Here is a 10811-nt window from a genome sequence, read left to right as displayed (position 1 = left end):
AATAGATGCATTTAAGGGAAAGCTATAACCAATGTATGAGGAAGAAAGGAACAGAAGGATATGTTGATAGGAAGAGATAAAGAATGGGGGAAGAGGCCCGTAATGAGCAGAAACACTGGACAGACCAGTTGGCCTGAAGGGTCTGATTTCATGCTGTAAATTCTATGTAACTTTGTTAAACACCTACTGTAATCTTGTAGATTAAATTTTACAAATAATCTTTGCTAAACTGAACATCCATCTAATGTTGTGTTTTTCCGATTCAGAAACTGTTTTCAGTCATTATGTTGACAGCAATATTATTGCTTTTACATGCAAAAGAGTAAAGTGAGTATTAATATTACCTTAAATTGTGTCCAGTCAAATTTTTGGTCTTTCCAAGCTGAGTCAAGATTGATATGGTGTTGTTACCAATCTGGCACTTAACTCATGCACATCACCAAGTGGTAAATTACATACAGAATGAAGTATCCTTTACACTGCCCCAACATCGCACTTACAAGCCAATCACACAAGAACACTGTGATTACACAATTATATGAGCCCCCCGCTCGCCGACGCATAAACTGACGCGGGGTGACATCAGTCGGAACTCCCGACGTCACTGTGTCCCATTTAAATTTTCGGGTAGGTGGGGGTGCAGCGAAATCAGCTGTGCGCCCGCCGACCTGTCAATGGCCAATTGAGGCCATTGACAGGGTCATTAAAATAATTAATGGACCTGCCCATCCAACTTTATGGTTGGCAGGCAGGCCAAGAGCCCCGGCGGGAATTAGAAAAGGCATGAAACCTCATCCACGGGCGGGATAAGGTTTCATGCAGATTTTAAAATGTTTAATTGAAGTTTTTTTTAAATTATGGACATGCCCCAACTCATGTGACTGTCACATGAGGGAACATGTCAGGGATTTTTTTTTCTATTTTTAATATTTTTGACAGTACAGCCGATCTCCCTGAGGCAGCACTTAGCCTCAGGGAGATGAGTGCGCTCTTTCAAACGCATGCACGAGTGAGCGCACTCAGGTTTAGGGATTCCCCCCGCCCACGCAGGGAGCACATAGCGCTTCTGTGCGGACGTCACGCTGGGCGGGCCTTAACTGGCCTGCCCACATAAAATGGTGCCACGCCCCTGACCAGGGGAGCCAGTCAGAAGCGCACACACACTTCAACTTTGCCCCCGATGGGGGGAAAATCCTGCCCCTGCTGTTTCCACTTCATGCACCAATCATTACAGCCCCAAATTATAGGCCGTATAGAGAAACTGACTTGCCTCTGCCAGTAATTAAATCAAATTCTGATCTAATGGCTCAGTTCACTGATTTACCCAGCTTTGCTTGTTAGGAACAAGGTATAGCTTTAAGTTTAATTCATATTTTGGTTTTGGGTGTTAAGAAAGCTGAAACCTGGCTTTGGTTTCATTTAGAGGTTTTTCTGAATTGGGTCTGGAAGTCTGAGGCCCTGTCTGTATACATGCATTTTTAATTTGGTTTTACAATTCTTTAAGTGAAGAGATGGGTTATCAAGGGGTTAGTAGTTTAGTGAAGTTATAAGGGAGTCCAGAACACGGAGGCTATATACACAAGTTAGTTACTAATAAATCCAAGAAGGAATGCAGAAGAAACTTCTTTACCAAGGGAATGATAAGATTTTGGAACTCACTACCATAAGGAGTGTAAGAACATAAGAATTAGGAACAGGAGTAGACCATTCATCCTGTCGAGCCTGCTCCACCATCCAATGAGATCATTACTGATCTCCTGGTGTTTCGATTTCCACATTCCCATCTAACCCTAATAACCTTTGAATCCCTTGCCTAACAAGAATCTATCTACCTCTGCCTTAAAAATATTCAATAACCCTGCCTCCACCACCTTCTGAGGCAGAGAGTTCCAAAGTTGCTCAACCCTCAGAGAAAAAAATTCTCCTCATCTCTGTCCTGAAAGGGCGATCCCTAATTTTAAAACAGTGCCCCCCCCCCCCCCCAGTTCTGGACTCACCCACAAGAGGAAACATCCTTTTGATGTCCACCTTGTCAAGACCGTTCAGGATCTTGCACACTTCAATCAAATCACCCCTCACTCTTCTAAACTCCAGTGGAAACGAGCTCAGTCTTTCTAACCTTTCCTCACAAGACAACCCACTCATTCCAGATATCAATCTAGTGAACCTTCTTTGAGCTGCCTCCAATGCACTTACATCCTTCTTTAAATAAGGAGACCAAAACTGCACACAGTATTCGAGGTGCAGTCTCACCAATGCCCTGTATAACTGGAGCATAACATCCTTACTTTTATGTTCAGTCCTTCTTGTAATAAGGGACAGCATTCTATTAACCTTCTTAATTACTTGCTGTACCTACATACTAACGTTTTGTGACTTTTGTACTAGACACCTAGATCCCTCTGCATCTCAGGATTATGCAGCCTTTCTCCAGTTAAGTAATACTCAGCTTTTTTGTTCTTCCTGCCAAAGTGAATAACTTCACATTTTCCCACATTAAACTCCATTTGCTAGTTCTTTGTCCATTCACTCAATCTATCTATATCCATCTGCAACCTCCTCATGTCCTCTTCACAACATACTTTCCTACCCATCTTTGTGTTAGCTGTAAACTTAGCTACCATGTCTTCACTCCCCTCACCAAGGTCATTGATGTAAATTGTAAAAATGTAGAGGCCCAAGTACAGACTCCTGTGGGACGCCACTCGTCACATTCTGCCAATCAGAAAAAGACCCATTTATGCACACTCTCTGCTTTCTGCTAGCCAGCCAATTTTCTATCCATGCTAATATGTTACCCACTATACTATGCATTTTATTTTCTGTAATAGTCTTTGATGCAGTCTTTGATGTTTCCAGGGAGTGTGAGGCTGGACCATCACTGTGGTCTGAAGGCCACACAGAGCACAGGGAAGAGGCCCTGGGTTGAGACACCTGCCTTTTATCTTGTGCAGAAAGGTTTCAGATCTGAGTGACAAGAACACTGCTCATCAGAGCAAGGAGACATTCTTGGGAGTTTATTGACAATAGTGAACCTTATATACAAGTGATTAATACCCATGCCCAGGCTGTGCAACTAATTATCCTTTTTGCTGTCTTGTGGAGCCCATGGACCATGTTTATGTAGGGTGTTGTAGGCTACGCTCCCTTTTCAGTTACTTAAAGAACCTCTTATTAATGTTTTGTTTGCACTTCAGCCCCACGCTCCTGATCTACGAGCACCCAGTGCGGAGGGGGGCCAGGAGGGAGGAGGGCCTCCTCGTGAACCTGCTCCTGGGCTTGGCCAAGTTAGCCATTAACAGGTCCAGGCAGCGGGCGATCGAGGGGGGGTCATCCAACCCGAATGTCTGCCCCTCTTCTGCAGCTACGTTCGCGTTCAGGTGTCCCTGGAGAGGGAGCACGCGGTGTCTGCCGGCACTGTCGAGGCCTCCCATGCCCGGTGGGCACCGCGGGGACTGGGGTGTTTTATCGACCCCCTTAATCACATTTTGATTTGATGTTTGTAAGTTTTCTTTAAACTTTATCTTTGGTTTTATAGCTATCCTAATTTAGGGGCTGTGTTTACTTAATCCCTCATTTTGTTAGTTTAGTTAATTTGGTTGAGTCTAAAAGAGTTAATTCTCCTTACCTGTTCTAACCCTGCCGCTACATCTTGGTGCTCCCCAGACGTCCACAGCGGAGGTGGAGGCAGCCTGCTGACTGTGACGCCCTGTCTGTGATTACTTTGGTGAATGTCCTCTGGAGGGCCAAGGCTTGGAGGATCCCAGCCCGCTTTCGGGGTCCTGCTGTGTGGCAGTGGCACCCTCCTCAGCTTGTGAAGCTGGATCTGCGGAGGTCACAGGGAGAGAGGAGTCAGATGAGCTGGTCACTCCCAGAGGCACCTGGGTGGATGGCCCCGGAGCCATCCTCTTCCCTATGGGTGCCCGAGGGCCCCTGGCTGACTCCGTGAGCGGAAGGAGTGCGATCGAGCTGCCCAGCACCCATCTCACATACACACTTTTGGAGGTCAACTATGGTATCAACGGTGGAGTTAAGCCCGCACAGTAGTCTCCATGGCTGCTACCATCCTGCTAGTGTGGACCTCGGTGCTATCACCTCAGCCTGAAGGTGGACAGACTCCTCCATCGTGCCTTGCAATCTGAGGAGTGCAGCGGACATTCCTTCCTGTTGTTGCCTTGCTTGCCTTTGCAGCTCCAACAACTGTGACATGACCGAGTCCAGAGGCTCATCCAGAGGCAACATTCTGGCCTCCAGCAGTCCTCCGAGTGCTAAGGATCTGGGAAGTCCCTGCCTCTGCCTGCTGTGGATCAGCAAGTGCGATGTGCTCACCAGATTGTGATCCAGAGACTACTCTAAAGCTGGGCCCCACTGAGGTGTGTGTCTGCGCTGGAGGAGGGTGTGGGTGAGTGCTGTAATGGGACTGCAGGGAGAGTGCCTTCAGATTCCTCTTCAGAGGTTTCTTTGGGGCTTGCTTGGAGGCCCTGGTTCATAGACTCCATCGGCTGCTTCTCAGATGTGGCTGCGAAAGCAAGGGGAGATAATTAGTGTATGGCAGTGGCCTGTGAAAGAGGACACATCACTCACGGTGGGCCTCCATGGCATCCAGCAGTCACTCAAGGGACCTGTCGTTGAAGCGGGGGGCTGCAGTCTTTTTGCCTTTGCTGGCCATGTCTTCCAGACAGTGGTGGTGAGCTGGTGGTGATGAGCACTTTACTGGTGGCTGCCTTTTAAAGATGGCGGCCAGCGTGATGCAACAGCGGGGTGATGGCGAGTGGGTAAATGCCAGCTCGCCACCGAAACGGCGTGTTTCACAGGAGTGAATATATAATGAGGCAGGATCCGGATGATACAGCGTGAAAACCCACCAGTTTCGTCGGCGGGTAGGACTCCATTTTACCCACCCCCTACCACACTTAGTGCAGTTCTGGGAAATTCAGTCCCTATTCTAGACTGTTGATGTATTCTTAGTTTTTTTTTCTCTCTGTCCCTTCCTGCCATTCTCTGACCCTCATTTCTCATATTACTATTTTGCTTTCCCATCTTAACTCCACCCCTTGAATTGCTACCTCTTACACAAGCTTGATCTCTCGCCCGTCTTGCTGAGTTTAAAGGCCTCTCTACTTCTCTAGTTATGCGATTTGCGAGCACACTTATCCCAGCATGGTTCAGGTGTAAACCGTCCCAACAGTACAGCCCCCACTTTCCCTAGTACTGATGCCAGTGCCCCACAAACCAGACCCCATTTCTCCCACACCAGTCTTTCAGCCACACATTCGTCTCTCTAATCTTATTTGCCCTATGCCAATTTGCACATGGCTCAGATAATAATACAGAGATTATTACCTTTGAGGTTCTGCTTCTTAATTTGGACCCTAGCTTCTCTTTGCAGAACATCTTTCCTAGTTCTACCTATATCATTGGTACCTACACGGACCACAACAACTGGATCCTCCCCCTCCCATTGCAAGTTCCTCTCTGCCCCTGAGCAGATGTCCTGAACCCTGGCATAGGGCAGGCAGCATAGCCGTCTGGACTCTCGTTCTTTGCTGCAGAGAACAGTGTCAATCCCCCTCACTATACTATCCCCTTCTACCGCCACATCCCTCTTTGCTCCCCCAACTTGAATGGCTTCCTGTACCAGTGCCATGGCCAGCCAGCTCATCCACTTTGCAGATTTCATTTTCATCTGCACAGGTTAAGAACATAAGAACATAAGAACTAGGAGCAGGAGTAGGCAATTCAGCCCCACGAGCCTGCCCCGCCATTCAATACGATCATGGCTGATCTCATTTCGGCCTCAACTCCAATTCCACCACCCCCCCCCCCACCACCCCACCCCACAACCCCCCCCATAACCTTTCAACCCATTACTAATTAAAAATCTGTCTATCTCTCCTTAAATTTATTCAGCGTCCCGGCATCCACTGCACTCTAAGGATTCCACAGATTCACGACCCTTTGAGAAAAGTAATTCCTCCTCATCTCTGATTTAAATCTACCATCCCTTAGCCTAAAACTATGGCCTCTCGTTCTAGAATGCCCCACAAGGGGAAACGTGCTCCACGTCTACTGTGTCTATCCCCTTTAGCATCTTATATACCTCAATTAGATCTCCTCTCATCCTTCTAAACTCCAGCAAGTATAGGCCTAAATTGCTCAATCTCTCCTCATAAGACAAGCCCCACATCTCTGGAATCAATCTAGAGAACCTCCTCTGAACTGCCTCCAATGCAACCACATCCTTCCTCAAGTAAGGGGACCAAAACTGTGCACAGTACTCCAGGTGCGGTCTCACCAATGCCTTGTACAGTTGCAACAATATTTCCCTATTTTTATACTCTATTCCTTTAGCAATTATACCAAAATTCCATTTGCCTTCCATATTACCTGCTGTACCTGCATACTAGCTTTCAGCAATTCATGCACGAGGACACCCAGATCCCTCTGCATTGAAGCATTCTGAAGTTTCTCCCCATTTAAATAATAAGTTGCCTTTTGATTCTTCTGAACAAAATGGATAACCTCACACGCTAAACTCCATCTGCCAAATTTTGGCCCATTCACCTAACCTATCCATATCCATTTGCAAATTTCTTATTTCTTCATTACAACTTACTTTCTCACCAATTTGGTGTCATCTGCAAATTTAGCGATAGTACCTTCCATCCCTGAATCCAAGTCATTAATATAGATTGTAAATAGTTGGGGCCCAAGGACCGAACCCTGTGGCACCCCACTAGTTACAGCTTGCCATCTGGAAAAAGACCCATTTATTCTGACTCTCTGCTTTCTGTTGGTTAGCCAATCCTCTATCCAAGCTAATATATTACCCCTAACTCCATGTGATCTTATCTTGTGTATTAATCTTTTGTGTGGCACCTTATCAAAGGCCTTCTGGAAGTTCAGATATACTACATCTACAGGATCCCCATTATCCACTTCGCTTATCACATCTTCAAAGAACTCTAGCAAATTAGTCAAACACGATTTACTCTTCATAAGACCATGCTGACTCTGATGGATTGCATTTTGATTTTCCAAATGCCCCATTACTACTTCCTTAATAATGGATTCCAACAATTTCCTAATGACAGACATTAAACTAACTGGTCTATAGTTTCCTACTTTCTGCCTCCCCTCCTTTTTTGAATAAAGGCATTATATTAGTATTTTTCCAATCCTCTGGAACCTTTCCAGAATCCAGGGAATTTTGGAATGTTACAGCCAATGTATCCACTATCTCCGCTGCCACTTCCTTTATGGCCCTGGGATGTAGGCCATCAGGTCCTGGGGACTTGTCACCCTTTAATCCCAATAGTTTGCTCAGTACTTTTTCTCTAGTGATGATGATTGTTCTGAGTTCCTCCTTCTCTATATCCTCTGCACTACCTGTTACTATTGGGGTGCTACTACTGTCCTCCACCGTGAAAACTGAGGCAAAATATATCATTTCTGCATTCCCCACTATTAACTCCCCAGTCTCATCCTTGCAGAAGCTTTTGCTATCAGTTTTTCATTTTGCGCTAATTTTCCTTCATAATTTAACTTTGCTCTTTTTATTATTTTTTTTAGTAACCCTCTGTTGATCTTTATAAGTTTCCCAATCTTCCAGCCTGCCATTGACCTTTGCAATTTGGTATGCCTTAGTTTTTGCCTTTATGTTACCTTTAATTTCCTTACTTCCTTGCTTAGCCATGGATGCTTTTCCCCCCTCCTACCATATTTCTTCCTCTTTGGAATATATTTTACTTGGAAGGAATTGAATATCTCCTTAAAAATCTGGCACTGTTCATCAACTGTCCTACCTTGTAGTCTTCCTGGCCTGACCACTAGGACCAAATCTGCCCTCATGCCTATGTGCCTATCTTTGTTTAACTCCATAAACTAGTGTGGGACTCAAGTTTCTCACTCTCAAACTGAACTTGAAATTCTATCATGCTATGATCACTCTTCCCTAAAGGATCCTTTACAATGAGATCATTAATTAATCCCATCTCATTACGCAAAACCAAATCCAGAAAAGCCTGCTCCCTGGTTGGTTCCACAACATATTGCTCCAAGAAACAATCTCTAATACATTCTATGAACTCTCCCTCGAGGCTACCCTTGCCAATTTGATTAGTCCAGAATATATGCACATTAAAATCGCCCATGATTATTGCCGTGCCTTTCTTACATGCTCCCAGTATTTCCTGGTTTATACTGTGCCCTACTGCTGAACTACTGTTTGGGTGAGATTGCTCCTACCAGGAGCTTCTTTCCCTTGCTATTTCTTATTTCTACCCAGACCGACTCTATGTCTTGCTAACCAGTGCCTATATCATTCCTCACTATAGCACTGATCTCTTCCTTTACTAACAAAGCTACACCACCGCCTTTTCCTTCCTGCCTATCCTTCCGAATCACTGTGTACCCTTGGATATTCAACTCCCAAACCTGTTCTCTCTGTAACCACGTCTTAGTAATCGCCACCAAATAATACCTAGTTATCTCTATTTGCGCTGTTAACTCATTAGTTTTATTCTGAATGCTACGTGCATTCAGACACAAAGCCTTTAAGTTTGCCATATTGTCAATTTTCCCTACTCTTATATGATTCTTTGGTGCAATATGTCGTTCACACACTCTGTCCCTTCCTTTCACTTTTTGGTAACAATCAGTCTCGTCACTAACCTGCACTCTTACCCACTCCTTAAACTTTGATTTTTTATATTTCCATGTAACTGAACAATCACCCCATCATTTAGTTGAAAGCCCTGTCTATAACCCTAGTTATGCGATTCGCCAGGACACGGGCCCCAGCATGATTCAAGTGGAGCCCGTCTGAGCAGAATAGCTCCCTCTTTCCCCAGTACTGGTGCCAATGTCCCATGAATTTGAACCCATTTCTCCCACACCAATCTTTGAGCCACACATTTACCTCTTTAATCTTATTGACCCTGTGCCAATTAGCTCGTGGCTCAGATAGTAATCCGGAGATTATTTCTTTTTGGTTCTGCTTTTTAAGTTAGTCCCTAGCTACTCGTATTCCCTCAGCAGAACCTCTTTCCTCGTTCTACCTAAATCGTTGATACCTACGTAGACCACAACAACTACATCTTTCCCCTCTCACTCTAATTTCCTCTGCAGCCCAGATGAGATATCCTGAACCCTGGCACCAGGTATGTAACACAGCCTTCAGGAGTCTTGATCCTGGCTACAGAAAACAGTATCTATTCCCCTAACTATACCATCCCCGTTACAACTACATTTCTCTTTTCTCCCCCCAACTTGAATGGCTCCCTGTGCCACGGTGCTATGGTCAGTTGCTCATCCTCCCTATAGTCCCCGCTCTTGTCCACACAGGGGGCAAGAATCTCAAACCTGTTGGACAAGGGCAAGGGCTGAGGCTCCTGCAATGCTACTTCCTGGATCCCTCTACCTGCCTCACTCGTAGTCACACCCCCCGTCCCTGATCACTAGCTGAATTTAAGGTAATTAATCTAAGGAGTGTGACTGTCTCCTGAAACACAGCGTCCAGGTAACTCTGCCCATCCCTGATGTGTCGCAGTGTCTGAAGCTCAGACTCCAGCTTATCAACTCTGAGCTGGAGTTCCTCGAGCAACCAACGTTTGCTACAGATGTGGTCACTAGGAACTACAATGGAGTCCACCAGCCCCCACATCATGCAGCTACAACACATCGCCTGGCCCTGCATCTCTATTTTATTTAGTTTTTCAATTTGTTTTTAAATTTCCTACTGGTCTTTAGTTTATCAATCTGTAAAATATTTCTCCTATTTACCTTTAATCTGAAAACAAGCTAGAATAGAGATTCAAAATACACTTTTTAAAATCAATTGGAACTTGCCCTCTCTGCTGAGTTGAAGCTGAAGTGTTAGGCCTCTGATCCTGGGCCCCAGTAGTAACCTTTAATCTGAAATCAACTTAGAATAGGTAGTTCAAACTAGCAGTTACTTACCAACTTACGCTTTTCCTGTGATATCACTGTTTTTTTTCACTCGGTGACAGTGACGGCAGAGGACACTCTTCCCAGACTGCTTCACGGTGACGGTGATGGCAGAGGACACTCTTCCCAGGCTGCTTTACAGCGACAGTGACTGCAGAGGACACTCTTCCCAGACTGCTTCACAGCACTGGTGACTGTGCAGGGCACTCTTCCCAGACTGCTTCACGGTGACGGTGACTGCAGAGGACACTCTTCACAGACTGCTTCATGGCAACAGTGGCTGTGGAGGGCACTCTTCCCAAACTGCTTCACGGTGACGGTGACTGCAGAGGACACTCTTCACAGACTGCTTCACGGCAACAGTGGCTGTGGAGGGCACTCTTCCCAGACTGCTTCACGGCGATGGTGACTGCGGAGGACACTCTTCCCAGACTGCTTCACGGCAACAGTGGCTGTGGAGGGCACTCTTCGCAGACTGCTTCATGGCAACGGTGACTACAAAGGGCACTCTTCCTAGACTGCTTCACGGAGCTGGTGATTACAGAGGACACTCTTCCCAGGCTGTGAGCACCTCAAAGCTGTTTGACAATTGCAAAGCCTGAGCCTCCTCCCCTACTGTCTGCTCGGTCCCATTACCTGCCTCACTGACAGTCACGTGCTCCTGTCCATCACTGCTAAACAAAACAGATGGCCCTCTTCTAAGAGGTGTGACTGTTTTCTGGAGCAAAGTATCCAGATATTTCTCCCCTTCCCTAGTGCTGTGCAGTGTCTGCATTTCAGCTCCAGATCAATAATCCTGATCCGGAGTTCCTCAAGCTGCTTACACTTCCTGCAGGCGTGTTTGTCATGGATCGCCTTGGCGT

This window comes from Carcharodon carcharias, chromosome 34 (assembly GCF_017639515.1).
Source record: "Carcharodon carcharias isolate sCarCar2 chromosome 34, sCarCar2.pri, whole genome shotgun sequence".
NCBI classification, from domain to species: Eukaryota; Metazoa; Chordata; class Chondrichthyes; order Lamniformes; family Lamnidae; genus Carcharodon; species Carcharodon carcharias.
The sequence above is the reverse complement of the archived record's forward strand: the minus strand, read 5'-3'. Positions refer to the sequence as shown.